The sequence below is a fragment of the Onychomys torridus genome, chromosome 3, assembly GCF_903995425.1.
Source record: "Onychomys torridus chromosome 3, mOncTor1.1, whole genome shotgun sequence".
NCBI lineage: Eukaryota > Metazoa > Chordata > Mammalia > Rodentia > Cricetidae > Onychomys > Onychomys torridus.
The window spans coordinates 70835259-70852192 of record NC_050445.1 but is presented as its reverse complement, the minus strand read 5'-3'; the positions used below and the strand labels follow the sequence as shown (position 1 = coordinate 70852192).

Sequence of the window (16934 nt, the reverse complement as noted above, 5' to 3'; positions counted from 1 at the left end):
TGTTCTCTTGATGATAGGTATTTGTTGTTGTAACATAATTAATTGCCCCAGTATATTCTATTTTCTACAAAGAGCTCTCTTCCTAAAAACCCTGTGTGGCTGATTTTATTCTTAAAATCCTTCAATAGTTCTGTCTAAAATAAAAGTTAGTTTCATAGTCAAAGTGCTCTGTAACTTAAGTTCAGATAGTTTTTCTATTCTGTGTAGTTCCCATCCAGGCTCTCTTCCATCAAGACCTGTCTAACTTTTAAAGCCAAACCCAACTCAGAGCCCATTTTCCCAGGTCCCACAGACCCACCTCCTTCATGTCTCATGTGACACAAGTTAAAACTCACCTTCATAATAAATTAATTACGAAAAGACATCATATAATTTGAATATCTTTGTATCTCTCACAAAGTAGTTCATAGAATAAAATCAAGATACTAATAATTGAATTAGTTTTGTGAAAACAACTAAGATTCCTCTTGCAGATTTTAAAAAGAGAACTAACCACTTGATTGGCTTCGAGCTCTACTGACTTGATTCTGTGACCACACTGCAGACAGCTCTTCCTAGACTGTAACTAAGTGTGATGTGAATAGGAATGTAGGTGCCACTGTCTGGCACCAGTGTGGTGACCTTTCTATTTCTAGAAAACTGAAGTTTTTCTTATAAACATGTTTCCCTACTGGAGTGATTACACATTAGTAGTTTGGTTCCACCTCTCAGATGACCAGGACCGATCCAGTTTCATGACTGACATGCCCATACATTTGCTCTGCACTTGCTCTTCTAACTTTCTCTTCCTTGTACCACAACAGCATTGACTAGTCTCCTCTCACTGTGTATGAAGCTTCTCATTTTGTCAGGATGAAGAAAATGTGACCACCATTCCCATCTTAAATAGAAATCAAGAAGCTCAGAGAGCTTACATGCCTTGCTCACAATCACTCAATTAAATAAAACTAGAGCCAGAGCCTAAATCCGTACAGTTTAGGTTCAGAACACATCATTTTAAACCTAAATTTGGTTACCCAGTATCTGACCTAATAAATCAAAAGGAGTTGGTTTACATTTGAGATCTTTATATAAATTTTAAAATGTATTAATAATTACCTTAATGGCTACACAACTCTTCCCAAAGTGTCATACAATTCCCAGAGTGTAAGGCGAACACCAACATTACATAAAACTTTAAGCAATGAAAAGTCATTGAATAGTGTAACATTCTCACTGAAGAGTGTGAACACTTGTTTGTCTACTCAACAAGTAAATTTTGAGTGACAACCAAGGGTACAGGAGTGGAGTATGACTTTTTTTTTTTTTTTACTTTTTGAGATTTTTATACACATACAATATGTCTTGATCATATTCAGTCCCTATTCCCTCTCTTAAATTTCCCTGAAGCTACCTTGCCATACATCTCCCTCCAAACTCTGTCTTCTCTCTCTCTCTCTCTCTCTCTCTCTCTCTCTCTCTCTCTCTCTCTCTCCTCTCTCTCTGTCTCTGTCTCTCTCTGTGTCCATATAGTCCAGTTAGTGCTGTCTATATTACATATGCATGGGAATGGAGTCATGCACTGGGATAGAGGTAATCTGGCAGTGGCCAAGGAAAAGTGACTCTCCTTCCCCAGAAGCTGTAAACTGCCAAGAGCTCCTTCTAGGTCGCAGGTATGTCCTTGGTAGTCCCTGCTCATCCATGCTGGAATTTAATGTAGTATTTATTAGTTTTGAGTCTTTCATGCAGACATACAATGTATTCTGTTTCTATTCACATCCAACGCCTCCTTGAAACTCTTCCCAAATTCAATCCAACCTCCACCCTACTGAAAAAACTGAGTCTTCCTCCCCAAGAAGCAATCAACTTTCAATAGCTCCCCATTTAGGGGTGGGGACTCCTGAGCCCCTCTTCTTTCTGTTCTGGAACATTGACTAGCTTTAATCTTGTGCGGGCAACTAATGACTCTGTGAGCTTGAGAATATATTGGTCCTGTAATGTCCAAAAGGTAGTTTTCCCCTCAGACCCTCCCCAACTTCTGATTTTTACAACCTTTCTGACTCAATTTGCACAATGATCTCTGATCTTAGAAGGAAAGGTTGATATATATGTCCCATACCCTCACTGTCACTGTTTCTCAGAACTTTGAGCAGATAGGGGCCTCTGTACTAATTACTACTCACAGCCACAGGAAGCTTTTCTGACTTTCGAGGGCAGCCCAAGTCCATATTTATTTGTTTGTTTGTTTTAAAGACTATTTTCCCCTCAAAGAGGTAAAGTTATAAAAGAGCCTGTCTAAGACCTGGTCCTTTTCACTGCTGTCTGCTCTCAGAGCTAAATGGCACTCTGTATGTAAGGTGCCAGGAGTTTTACGTAGGGGCTCAGTAAATGCCTTTTAAGACAACTGCAAGTCTATCTCCTTTGTCAGAGTTTAGTGTCATTTCAGACTCATTTCCAGGTCGTATGTTCTCAGAAATTAACATGTATTGGCACAAAATCAATGTCTACCAAGCTTTTATGGGCTGGAAGGTTGAAATGCAGTCAAGTCATGAAATGGTCCAGATGAAAATCCACATTGGTGACCTTCCAAACTAAATCTACCTGAGTCATGGTTTAAAAAAAAATTCTAATAAATCTAGAACTTAATTCCAAGATTCTGGTTTACTCTAAAAGGTCAGGGCGTATTAGGTTAGAATACAAAGATGAAATGTTCATCCGTCATTTTCAATGGCATTTAAACAGGTAAGGACTGAAAAAGAGAAATAGGCTAAGGAGACTATAATGAAAAGAAGATATATGGAAGTAGTGACAGTTGCATTTTTATTTAAAGCCAGATTAATAAATCACAGAAGCAAGCAGTTATTTGGCATTTTTCATCACCAAAACTCTGGATCAACTTTGGATCAAATGTTATACTTCTTGGCATGTAAATCAGGTGGCCTTTAGTGACTGGTGAGTGGAGATACATACTATCAAGTTTTTTCCAATGTGATTCAAGAAAGTCAAAGTCAATGTGGAGGTCAGAGGCGCAACTCATAAACTTGAGCTTCTTTGATGATGAAAAGATATGAAGAAAAGATGGGTTCAGTGGTAGATCATAAGAAAGAGAAGGGAGAGAAGAGAACGTAGAGAGAGAAACAGAGATGCGGGGTGGGGGGTGGTTAGGAGAATATTTACTGAGCACTTGCATTCCTACATATATTATATGAGTTTTCACTTAATACTCAAAACAACTCTTTTCTTCAAGACATGGTTTCTCTGTGTAGTTTTGGTGCTTGTCCTAGATATCACTTTGTAGCCCAGGCTGGCCTCGAACTCACAGAGATCCACCTGACTCTGCCTCCTGAGTGTTGGGATTAAAGACGTGCACCACCACTGCCCAGCTCAAAGCAACTCTTTACTTAGATAATGTGAAAAGAAAACTCAGACTGAGAAATACTAAGAGATCAAACATCTAGTAAAAGGAAAAAATATTTGAAGCCCAATCTTTTCTAAACCTAGAACTCTAAATTGTCCTAATAGCCTTATCTATCTGTATCTTAATGGTGATGAGAGGCATCTAATGCCTGAAAGGGGTGAGCACGAACATGGGTGAATGTAAGCCTATCTCAGCATTAGAAGAACAGTCTCCAATGAACTGTTGTGACAATTTGACTACCCCTAACAAGAAAAGTAAATATTTGCTTCACTTGCCCCTGTCATGCTGACATGATCAGTGTCTTTCAATGTCTTTCTGATTTCAGATAGAAATCAGATTATAGACTGATTTTTCTAGTATAATTAGGTACCAAAACAGAGAAATTGGAAGTTGAACTAGTTATACTTGGGCATAAGTTCTGGCTCCCTGATTATTAACTCTTTGCTCTCTGGGTAGTGATTTAATAATATTCTCTTCCTCCTATGCTTGTGTTGCTCGAATTTTAAATGGTCTTATAATAAAATGCCAGAGCCAGACATTTGGGGTAAATGCTGAAAGATTAGAGACACAGAGGAACAAGCCATAACTACTTCTCACTTCGCCAACTCTACAAATCCTCTGACTGAATGTCTCTGAGTCCTCAGCCAAAGCCGAAAAGGGCTTCTACCGAAAATCTGTTTCCTGTGTCCTCATGCCTTATATAACTTTCTCCACCCAGCCATGTTACTTCCTTCCTAGTGTTGAGATTAAAGGCATGTGTGCTTCCCAGATACTGGGTTTAAAGATGTGTGCCATCACTGCCTGGCTGTTTCTCTCCTAGACTGAATCAACCTCTTGTAATCCAGGGTGGCTTTGAACTCATGGAGATTCAAAGGGATCTCTGCCTCCTGAGTGCTAGAATTAAAGGTGTATGCCACCATTGCCTGGCGTCTATGATTAATCTAGTGGCTTGTTCTGTTCTCTGATTTTCAGGCAAATTTTATTAGGGTACACAATATATCACCAAATACATGTGCAAACACATAGCAAGTATACATCAAAAATGTTAGCTAGTGGACTCATTACAAAATGAATCATTTGTTTAGTGTGTGCCTGGATCTCAGCACTGGCCTGTGCTGACTCCCTGGAAATCAATTTGATTTTGATCCAAAAGAGATGCCATTGTCAAAGAAATGAAGTTGATTGCTTTTAAATGTCATGTCCCCACAGTGAAATATGCCAATCTGTTCCCTCTTCCTTCCATTCAAGTATGTGTGAGCAATGGCTTTTAAATCCAGAACGGCATTTGTTACCTGCAATCTGATAAACACAGACAGACACAGAACAAGCAACAGCAAGTGGCCGTCGCTCCATCCTGTCATTATCCTGACTACTCTCCTCGCCAGCTTCTCCTTGCGAAGGAGGATGCTGCCTTATGACTGATATAAATTGATGAGACTAACTAAGCCATTTGAGGTTTTTATTGCCCAGTTGAAATACTAGCAATAATTGAAAAATCGAGTTATCTAAGACTGATGTGCCTACTGGCCTCCGGTTAGCTCTTTTTAAATGCCTTGCCTTCCAGAAAGCAAACAAGATCAGTGGAGAATCTGAGGTACAGTGTTAAGACCTGGGAGATAAAAGTTTGCCAAGGCTTACTTAATTCTAGTTGTGAGAAGATAGGGAAGGGCTTTTGAAATGTTAAAGAACAGGTAAAAATCTGCAGCATTATTGATTTCAAAAGCAAAGTGGGAGTATTCAGAACAGGAAGAACACATCAAAAAGTCATTGTAAAACATTGCACATACTGTCTTCACTCTCAATGATTTTAAGAAGAAAATATAGGCTCAGTTTAAAAAAAAAAAGAAGTCTCACTTAGGGCATCTTTATCAATGTGCATTCATTTGTAAGAAGCCTCTTAATTCTCATGGATTCCTAAAACTGTCAAAATCCTACAAGTATGAATAGTGTTGTATAAGCAAAATTAATGCCTTCATTGCTGAGTATAATATTTTAGGCTTTAAATGTGCTTTATTAACAAACTTTTATTAAAATGGAAATCTGTTACCATTTATATATGTCAGCCTACCTGACCTTAAGCCCTGCATCAATCTTGGTGTTGTAAAGCAAGCAATATCATGCATACATGAATTCCATATTACAATTTATCTTAACTAAACATTGCCTAAGATTTCAATTAAAGACTTGGTCAATTAAATACACATTGAAAAACAAACACATTTATCATAAGCTGACCCTTGGAGTGATTTGTACATGTGTTAGAGACAGTAAGAAAAAAGAACAACAGGACCTTGAAGAACATTTCTTTTTTTTCATGACATATCAGACTTTTCTATTTTGAGACAAGATCTCATTCTGTAGTCCAGACTGGCCAATAATTCACAGTACTCAGGCTGGACTCAGACTGGGAGTATTTTCATGCCTCAACTCCCCAAGTGTCAAGGTTACAGACATGAGGTATCATATCCACTTTCCTTAAAGTGATGAAAAACTCTAGAAAAGACTAACTTACTGAGGCTCCATAAACAGCAAATGGGTTCTCTAGTTGTTTGTCTAAAACACAGCCTCATGATTCTTCAGTGCCCTCGAAAGTTACAAAGCCAAAGACTGACAAAAACAGTCCTTAATTCTCTTGCTTCTCTCAGAAATTTCTTCAAATGAATACTGTATGTGCAGCTGATAGTGCTGACTTCGCTGAGGCATACAAAGACAGGAACACGCGGCTCTGCTTTCAAACCACCAGTGACAAAAGTACCATGCAATTTGATAAAGGCTGCAATACATGCTGATACAAAATACAGCACTATGTCTATAGTGGGTTTGGATGGATTTGGATCTCAAGTTCCCCCGAAGTATGTCTGCCAGCCCAGAAATCAATGACTGTGGAAAGAAGTGAAATCCACTTATTCCTTCAACATGATATAATATTTACTATGTGAGAAAAAAGAATCTTTACTTTGGAGGAAGACAATTATTGAACAAATTTCCCTAAGAATGAGTGACACCAAAGGTCAGCTGTGTAGTTCTTATAGGAACATCTAACAGAAAAATCTAGGGAGACTTCAGGATGAGAAAGCTGTTCTGTGAAACTCTAACAGTGTAAAGAGGAGGGGAGAGGGGAGGGAGGAGGAGGAGGAGGAGGAGGAGGAGGAATCTTAACTGGTCAAACATCCCGAAGTCTATGACTCAAGCACGCTAATAAAATAGTTAATAGGTAGATGCCTTGCTCTAACTCTAGAGCTCTGCCCCGCCCCCTTTTACAGCACAAATTGCAAGGATGAACCACCTATAACTTGAGAAAAGTAGGAGTGAGCCAGATCTGGAAAGGTCCCACCGGGCCCCAGGAACATACCCCAGAAAGAGATCACCATTGAACAACAGTGGAAAAGCAAGGTAAGTTACCACAATAGTCCCAAGGGAAGGTGGCGGTGACTTGGACTAAAGTGGTGGTAATGACGGCAGAAGAATGAAAACCCAAAGACTGTTTTGGCAATAAACTGGATGATGGCAACTGAAGGCCAATGATTGATGAAAGGAGAGAATATTAATAAAACTACAGGGTGTCTTTAATAAACAGCTGGCGGGACACTGAAATATGGTTATGGGATGACAAGTGCAGGGAGGAGGCGGCACTGTCTGGTGCGTTCTGTAGTGAGAGCACATTGAATTGACACACCAGTGAGGCAACAATGAGACAGGACCCTGGAGCAACTGATCAAAACAGCTCTAGATATCAGGAGGCACCTGGGCAATAGAATTCAGAATACGTTCCTATCTGAATGAATAAAAGAATACTTGACACTGAAGATACAAAGTTCATCTAAATATACACTAGACACCAGGAAATAAGAGAATGTTACATAGGAATTTATAGGGGTGTCTTGGCTATGCCATTAAATACATGTAATGGAGCTCAGCAGCTCCATTTGAACTCTTCATCTATCCACACTATTTCTACCTAGAGCTTCCCACCAGCATTTTACCAGTGAGATCCTCCCCAACCCAAACACTGTAACACACTGAGTATGAACTAGTGTGATACATGCACATACACACATGTATATCACAAAAGTTCAAAACCTAATCAGTAGCACTCCTTAGATTTTCGTATGAAAGTGTTTGCTCATTCACTTGTTCATTCAATATTTATTCCATTTACAAGACAACTTTCAAATACTAGAGATAAAATAAACAAACAGTTTCTTACAGTTTACGCAGTGGCAGGGGCAATCAGGCAATCAACAAACAAGCAAGTTCTCCCAGTGCTGAGCGAAATAAAAAGCAAAGCAATGGAGAGAGAAAAGGTGCTGATTTAGGTAACCTGGCCAAGTGTTCATTTAGCTCAGACCCCACGGGGAGTTAATATTCCACAAATAAGTTGTCTAGTTCTTCGAGACACACCCAGTTTATGAACTTGCTTGATTGCCCACTGGCTGAAGAGATATCCATCCTCTCAAGAATTCCCATTGTTTAGAACCCAATCAGTAGCAAATTATTTTGCTGAGAAGAAGGGTTGCTTGGAGCATGGCATTAAACAAATGACAATTTCCAGCATCCCAGACTTCATGCTGATTTGCTGATGAGATTTTAATTTCTTCCTCGTGGCTTCTTAGATGTAAGGGAGAAATCTACAAGGCATTCATTTGACCTCTAAAAACCCTAGAAATCTCTAACGCTTCCAAACACATGTCAAAAATGAATCTGTGGGCCTGGAGAGACAGCTGAATGATTAAGAACACTAGCTGTCCCTCCAGAGGACCTGGGTTACATTCCCAGTACCCACATGACAGTTAACAGTTGTCTGTAATGCCAGTCCTGGAGATTCACACTCTCTTCTGGCCTCCATAGACACTCAGGCTTGTATTTGGTACATGGCCATCCGTGAAAACAAAATGCTCATACACATAAGAATCAATGAATAAAAGCAAAGCTGAGCATACTGGAACGTGCCTGAAAAAGAGTCTGATAAAATAATGTCTAAACACTTCTAGGCAACACGTTCTCCTGTATAAGAGTAGCTTAGTGCATACTAGGTCATGTGTTATTTTTTTTCTAGAACTGCAATTTTATAATTTGGACTTAAATTTAGGTTGCTGAATTAAATCTAAAATTAAGCATGAAAAATATGTAGTTCCTTGGATGTGGATACAACACTATGCTACACAGAAATACATGAGAGGAATTGCTGCCAGTGGGCTTAAAGGTGTTAAATTTCCCCCACTAGCTCCTGGCTTGGATTATCATCTCCATACAATCCTCACTGAAGTGTGCTTGTCACCTTGTCAAGAGGATGGTGCCAAGATTAGATGCAGTGTAAACTAATAGGAAAAGTTGGATGCATATTGAGAAGCATGCTTTAGCTGGTGAAAGGCAGAGGAAGCCCAACCCACTACATGGCAAGTGTGAGGTCACTGAGCTCCTTTGAGAAGGAACATCACTGAAAAATATGGAGGACACAGGGGAAAGTCTGATTCCTAGAAGAGCGAAGTTGGTGGGGCACTTCGTGCTCTATAAGTCAGGATCCCTCCGTGTTCACAACAGGGCCCCCAGGAGGAAACGGCATCTCAAAACAAGAAAAAGAAAATGAAATTAAGGCTGGTCGGTAGTGGTGCATGCCTTTAATCCCAGTACTCAGGAGGTAGGGGCAGGCAAATCTTTGTGAGTTTGAGCCCAGCCTGGTCTCCAAAGTGAGTTCCAGGAAAGGCACAAAGCTACACAAAGAAACCCTGTCTCAAAAAACCAAAAAAAATAAAAAAGAAAGAAAGGAAGAAAGAAAGAAAGAAAGAAAGAAAGAAAGAAAGAAAGAAAGAAAGAAAGAAAAGAAAGAAAGCACAATCTTTTCAGCTCCTTTCCCTTCCTGCCACTGGCAATTTTGATTCATTGCACCAGGTCTATTATTTTTAAAAGGCTCATTATAATGCACCTGTATGGGCTATCACTGAGTTATACACTCATGAGACTTGTGAGGAACTGTATTTAAGGCTACAAGGTTTCTGTCCCTGCTCTTAAAAGCTAGTTTCTAAGCAGACTTCAGTTTGTATATAACATCAGTACAATGGCTCAAGAACAAACTAACATGGGTATGAGCTGCCAAGGCACACACTATGTCACATATTCAGACAGTGCTTTCTAGTAGCTGTAGCATGAATCTTATTAATAAAATCAAACCTGAAGCCAGGTATTGGGGTGAATGCTGGATGATCAGAGAAGCACAACAAGCCACAGCCACCTCACCTTGCCTATTTCTCAGCTGATCCTGGAAGCCTCTGTGTCTTCATCCGAATGGATCTCAGCTGAACTGCTGCTAAAAGCCTAAAAGCTTAACCAGGCTCTAGTTCCTGGTCCTCACACCTTTCTGCTTTCTGCCATCACTTCCTGGCATTAAAGGCGTGTATCACCATGCCTGGCTGTTTCCAGTGTAGCTTTGAACTCAAAGATGGATCTCTGCCTCCTGAATGCTAGGATTAAAGGCATGTGTGCCATTTTCTGGCCTCTATATCTAGTGGATGCTCTGTTCTTACCCCAAATAAGTTTATTAGGGTGTACAATATATTGGAACACAGTACCACCACAGGTAGCCCCACTGTGATAGTTCCAAGGTAAGAGAGCTCATTAATTAGAGGTCTGAAACTTCTTATCTTTAATCAATAATTTCTGCCACATCATTGTCTCCCATTTCAAAAAAATTACCTGTAGTTGGTCATTCCTACTGCAGACTTAATAGCTTCAAGTGATATAACTATTAATATTATTCACTCTACAAAATTTAATTTTGCACTTGGTACAAGTAATTTCTTTAAATGACAACAAAATGTCAGATGATATAGAAATTGTATTTGTTGAATGATTCTCAAGGACGTGATCATTCTATTATTCTCCTTATGGAGAAAACCCTGGGAGATATAACATCTCCTACTGAATTTTATATCTGTAAAAACATGAAGTAGCGTGTGAAATATGGTTCCAATGATAGCCATAATGGTGACCAAGAGAAAGAAAAATGGCACCTGTGAGGAAGGGTAGAAGAAATTGGAATCATCTAGTCTAGAGAAGAGCTAAGGAGGGATTATATTCTAGTACTTGAGAAACCTGTAGTGATGCTCTCTAATTATGAGCATGTATTTGAACTCAATTTGTTATCTATGCATACTATCTTATAATACATATCAGCCAGGGAGGAGTCCAACAAAATACTGTAGCTCAGTATGAATGTTTCTTGAAATTCCTGGACTGGTGACTGGATGAGCTTCGTTAAATCTGACAGGGAAAAGGGGTATGAATACTCATCCCTTTTCTATAGAAAAGAAAACGAGAAAGCAGGCCCAGAGAGGATAACAAAAGAGTAAGAACTGCCCTTCACTAAAGGACACTTAAACTATATTTGCATCTCATTATCATAGTTTATATTAGGAAGCTACACAGTGGCTGAGGCCACAAGGGCAGTTTTCTTGTGGAAGGACAATGCTTGGTTCAAGACGGTTGGCAAAGGTGATTAGACATCGTTAAGCAGAAAAGTCCGACATGCTGAGGATATCTCTACCAGAGTTGCAGCCTTCATCCTGAGCCCTAGATCTACCCCTGTAAATTCACATGACTTACAAGAGCATCACTACAGTTTTGTTTGTTAGTTATAAGGGTGGCAAATTATAAAAGAAAATGCATTTTTTTATCAAAGTGGAGTGCTTTGCTTACCACATTTCACTCACTTGGATGTACAACTTATAAGGGGTCACTCCCATCTCAGTTACATTTTCTGTGTCTAAGTCAACTGCCAAGAAGACACAAGTAAATAGATTTCATAATTCTCCTCTACCATCCTTGAAAATAAATTAACAGGCTGGTTGTTGATTTCCTTTACAATCCCATATGTAAAACTGTTTAACTCTTGAGAGATTAATATGTAGGATGTCTGGGAAAGATTTAGGAGATAATTTTTTCCAAGCAAGGAACTAATGGAATTTACCTTTCATTATTGCAGAATGAAACACCAAGTTTCAAAGCTCATATTGCCTGTAGATTCCACAAGAAGTGACTTAAAGACACAATTTTCAGGCTCTAAAATCGTTTTCTGGGAGCACTGTGGATATTGTCATAACAGCACATTGGAGAATTCAGTGACAAATCGACTACCTTGTAGTTAGGAACTTTTCCTAAATGGGCGCCAAAATCAGTCACATTAGAGTTCCTCAAAATCTAATGTGCCTTTCAAACACCTGGGGATATTGTTTAAAATGCAAAGTCTGATGCATGGATGGCAAATAGCATGTTCCTAACAGGCATCTTTATGTGGACGACATGTTTAAGTGGAGAGTATTAGAAAATATACAAAAACAATGTCAATTAATTTACTGCCCCGTGAGCCAACACAAATGCTATGCTGAGTATGTCCCTAGAAATTGCCTCCCTAAACCACTACAGTATTACTTAGGGAATTTAGTTCACATTGCATAGTGGTAGACAATACAAGAAGGACCATAGTTCTTGAATTAATTTTATTTTAGTTTAACATGCTTCACTGAAATTAGAGGCTTGAATATTAGCATTGCCAGATGTTTCACATCAGTGGACTGGAAATACTTATCACTACCCAAAGTCACAGGCATTGGGTTTAGCCAGATCTTGATGTGATTCCTTGTACTTCCACTTAAAGTCTAAAACTTCAAGTTTCTTAACTTCTCTGTCTTTATTTACTTATTTGGAATACTGAGGCAGAAAGACTTATCTTTAAAGATTAATTGGATGATTTGGTGAAATGATGTGTGAAAAAGCTTAATCATAGGGTAGTGCCATGTGCCATAGCTGTACAACCTACCACCCGAATCCCAGGGGCATGAAACAGCTATTATCTAGGATGCTATCAGGTCTGAGCCTGATGTTTGAGAAGGGTATGGCACCCTCAAGAACATCAACCTTCTGACATGGTACCTCTCACTTCAAGTGTAACTGTTACAGAAAACCAGTAAGAGGCTCATCCTCTCATGAACCATCCTCATAAGACACACAGCATCACTTCTCTAACATCCTTTTGGTGAAGACAAGCTTTCCCAGAGTCAAAGGTAGGAGAAAATGACCCTCACTATCAATGGGCAATGATTAAGTCTCATTGTAAGACAGTATACAACAGTTCTCTTTGAAAGATACAGTCAGCAAGAGTAGACAAAGTATAGTTACCTCTCATCTTCTGGTATAGAACTGATATGGTGGTTTCCTTGGGCTGCTGTAATAGATGACAGTAGACTAGGTAGCTTAAAAAACTAGCTTATTTATTTCACACAGTCCTGGAGGCTAGGAAGTTAAAGTCTTAATGTTGATTGACTTCGTTACTGGTAAGAACTACCCCCTCCTTTTTCCCCACAAATAGGAGATGGAAAGAAAGAGCTACTGCTTTAGTTTTTTCTCTCAAGGCGGTAGGTTGAGCTATTGATGTGTTTAGCAATGGGTATGTTCATGGTCTAATTATGTCTTGAAGGTTGTATTCCAAATCTCTTCACAGTGGAAATTATGCTTTAAAGTAAGAGTTTTGGGGACAAGTATGAGTCCACAGAACCTATAAAATATTTTTTTTTACTTTAAATACAGCTACCGATCGTGCTAGATAAAATTTCTATCAGACCTAAGTTTTCCAATGACATAATTTGATGATCTATAATTTTATCTGTGCCTCATCTTTGGGTCTATGAAGGATTTTAGTAGTTTTAGCTCACAAGCATGACAGAGTACATTCAGAGAGGGACTAATGTTTACTTTCAATTAGGAACAGAAATCATTTCCTTCAGCAATGGACCTCTCTGTTCATAATAATGTTTTTCCAAATCACAAGAGCATTCTTGCTCCTGAGGCTAAAGACAAACTCACAGCAAACAGGAGATTACTGCCCCCAAACTCCTTGATGGCGAAAATTCCATCATTGATTATCCTCAGGTTTTAGGTGGGCATCCCATTGTGGTCTGTGGTTCAGAGTTGATCCTCAATAGCATTGTGTGAATTCAGTTTCAGTTTTTGCATCCTCACACATCCTACTTCCCCTCTAAATTCTTTTTCTGAACTTAGTTCACCATCACTAAGCCTTTACTCTTCATTCCCTGGTGGTAATTTTATAGATCACCACCATTACCAAGAAATATATAAAACTCGACCCCAGAACTCCTTCCTTCTTGTCTCCTGGAACAAAACTCACCTTTCAAACATGTAATTAAAATGAGAATGTTAAAATTCCTCCTTTTAATTTTTGTATTCTGGATTTTTTTTTTTACATTATAATGTAATTACATCATTTCCCCCTTCCCCTTCCTCTCTCCAAACTCTCCCACATACCCCTCCCTACTCTGCTTCAAACTCATGGCCTCTTTTGTCACTAACTGCAATTGCACGCACATTCTTGCTCCCATATTCTACATTTTTCATGCACCTAACTCAGGAATCTGTTGTGAATTAATGTAATTTCTCTGCTATACTGCCCTTTGTAAGAGAAATCATCAACATCCATGATGGAAGAGTCATAGTCACGGGTCAGAAAAGACTCCTGCCCTTGAAATAGGGATCAAAACTAAGATAGGTAATTTTGAAGCTGTAACTAGAATTGAAGCAGGGGAGCATAGACCTGAGAGGAAACCCAACAGAATTAATAAAAATTACAACAAGGCCCAGTCAAAGACAGACCGTATACATTAAGAAATAGTACAAATTGGAGTCAGGGAAATTACCCTCTCTAGGGAAATTAAATAAAGCAGGCAAGAGGAAGATAAGCATGGAAGGCACAGGTGCATGGTAAGAAAAGAACAAATAGTTTGACAGGGAAAATTATGGAAGAAATGTCATTTTAACCAAGGCAGTTGAAAACTAAGTTCTTTGTGAAGACATATGAAATCTAATTTAGCCTGGCCCTTAGCAAGAGCCTTAGCCCTACTAAAAGTCTAAGCTTTTCTCTCTTCACAAATGCTCCACTCCTTCCTCCTCTGGCTGACTCCTGACTCCTACAAGTCACTGAGACTTCCTTTGGTTTCCACATCTCTGCATTTTCTTTCACCTACTATGTACAAAGGCATAATATCATATTGCAAAACTGAATCAGTATTTACCCTTCTATGCACCAGTTAAGGGTAGGAAGCGGTGACCCTCCCTGCCCATGATGGAAGGCTGGCTGGTTTCTCTTGGGTAGGTCTTGTGCAGCTTCATTGAATTAATGAATGCAAATGTTCGGCCACACTGAGAGGCACTGTTTTCCTCTGGTCCTCTGAGCCCTCTGGTTCTTGAACTTTCTCTGTTCTTCTTCCATGATGTTCCCTAAGTCTTATGGGAAAAGGGTATGGAATAGTTGTTGCCTTTCCTGTTGAGAACGCCACAGACACTTGTTCTCTGTATTTTGACCAGTAGAGTCTCTATGTTAACTGCTGTGCATTGCACAAAGACTCTTCTGATGAGGATTAACAGCTATGATAATCTGTTGGTTTAAAGATGTGTATAGAGAAGGCAATTTGTACAATGTACATTTAGTAAAACACCAGTGGTATTGTCTAGAGCCTATGGGCTCCAGTGACATGAATTCTTACCAGATTTACAATACCAAACATGAATTTCCTCCTATGGAGCAGGCCTTAAGTCCATCAGAAAGCACTTGCTTATCCCCATATTTATGCCACTATTAAGCCCATGGGCATAGTGCCAGGCTGGTGATTATTGTTACCTACAGGTTCACATTCCTGATTTTTCATTCAAAAAGTTCATCAATCATAACCTAAAAAATCATAATGGGTAATACTTAGAATGTAATACCTTAAAATGGTACTCACCTTAAAAGTCTACACAGATGATGTATATAAACTATATCTAAGGGCTCAAATATTACAATTTTTTTCTGATGAGTATTCTTCCAAGTACCTTCTAGATAGTTTTTAGGATGGCTTCCTTAGCAATACCTTGGTCTATGGCTATTGTTTGGTCAGTTTCCTACAGTAGACAATGTAAAATGGTATGTAAGAAACTCAAACTCTTTAAATATAAATTCATTCATTTATTTTACATCCTGGCCACAGTTTCCATTCCCTCCTCTCCTCCCAGTCCCTCTCTCTAGCCCCCTCTGTCCCTACCCCCCAATCCACTCCTCTGCTGGATGTCTTGAGAATTTGGGAAACTGTAAACAATATCCTGAGACTTGCTCCCTTCCAGCAGCAATGAAGTTATTGAGTAAACCAAAGGCATAGACTAGTCAAGTCAGTTACCACATATGAAGATTCCCAAAGCTCTGGTTCCAGGATGGTTGCCCACTACATAACCAACTGCCCTTTGTATCATCTCCTTCTTTATTCTCAACAGGCTCCTGCTGGTCCTGTTAGTTCTGAGTGCTCAGGTGTGACTCTTTTTGTATGCTCACTGTCCTTCATCCGCTATACAAGAAGCAGGGCATCCAAGTCCACATCTGTTCTCCTGGCTAGGATATTATCATTTATCTAATGAGCAATCAATGAAACCGATGATGTAACAATTAAGTTCAAGCCTCCTAACGTGAAATGCAGGGGCAAAGATACGCAATCATTGCCACAGAGTTTGTGATGATGCTTGGGGTCCAATTCTGTTCATTCATTTTCAAGGGAATTTTTGTTTCCAAGACAAGAACTTTACTGTTGCTGCAGTCCATTTATCTACTAAGAAACTTGCATTTGTTTTTCTACTCTGGTTCTGCCTTTATAGTTATGCAGATATAATCACCTAAAATTATTTCTTTTCAGCTTCTTGTTGTGTGATCAATTCAGTTAAAGAATGTTGATGGAGCCAGGCATGGTAGCACATGCCTTTAATCCCAGCAGTAGGGGGATCTCTGAGTCTGAGGGCCAACATGGTCTGTCTAGAGAGTTCCAAGACATCCAGTATTGCACAGAGAAATCTTGTCTCAAAAAAAAAAAAAAAAAAGAAGGAATAAAGGAATTAAAGAAGGAAAGGGAAGGAAAGGGAAGTAAGGGAGGGGAAGGGAGGGAAGGGAAGGGAAGGCTCCCAGAAACAGTGCAATGTAACAGGTATTAGCATGGGCTCTTAACTGTTATGTTAGGCTATCTGTTTGAATTCTAATTCTGCTGTCTCCACAAAATAATTTCTTCACCTGCCATCTGCAGAGAGATGTTGATAGATTTTACTGCATGAGGATATTGGGAGGAAGAAGTGAGTTAAGTGCATTTATTCCAATATTCCTTAAACACTAGGACCTGGCATTTCAAAGTTGCCCCTGCTACTACTTATTTCTCACTACAGATCAGCCATATTTCTCACGACAGATCAGCCATATTTCTCTTTGAGTCATCTATTGACCAGCACAGAAGTGACTCTATCCCATCAATGTCAGAAACATGGTTCTGAATGAAGCACTGTTTTATGCTTCTGACTCCAAATACTTTGCTGTGACAAGAAAAACAAGCTAAGGCTTCTAAAGTCTTGATAACTCTTTTCACTTGCAGTAAGACAATTCATTTATGGCTTAGGTTTTAACTTAAAATAAAATGGTAATTTTATATGGATATGTGTGATATTACACATATACATCTCCAAC

The 16934-nt window shown here is 39.2% G+C and overlaps 1 protein-coding gene across 2 annotated transcripts in view; it reads left to right on the top strand.

Annotated features, from left to right (window-relative positions):
• Grm3 (glutamate metabotropic receptor 3) overlaps positions 1–16934 on the top strand; it is a 216025-nt gene that overhangs the window by 71053 nt on the left and 128038 nt on the right. Inside the window, exon 2 of one of the 2 annotated variants that reach the window (XM_036182443.1) lies at positions 6661–6790. The exons of the other annotated variant lie outside the window; for it this stretch is intronic. The gene's annotated coding sequence lies outside the window, so the exon portion shown is untranslated. The remainder of the gene's footprint in view (positions 1–6660; positions 6791–16934) is intronic. 2 annotated transcript variants of the gene reach the window in all.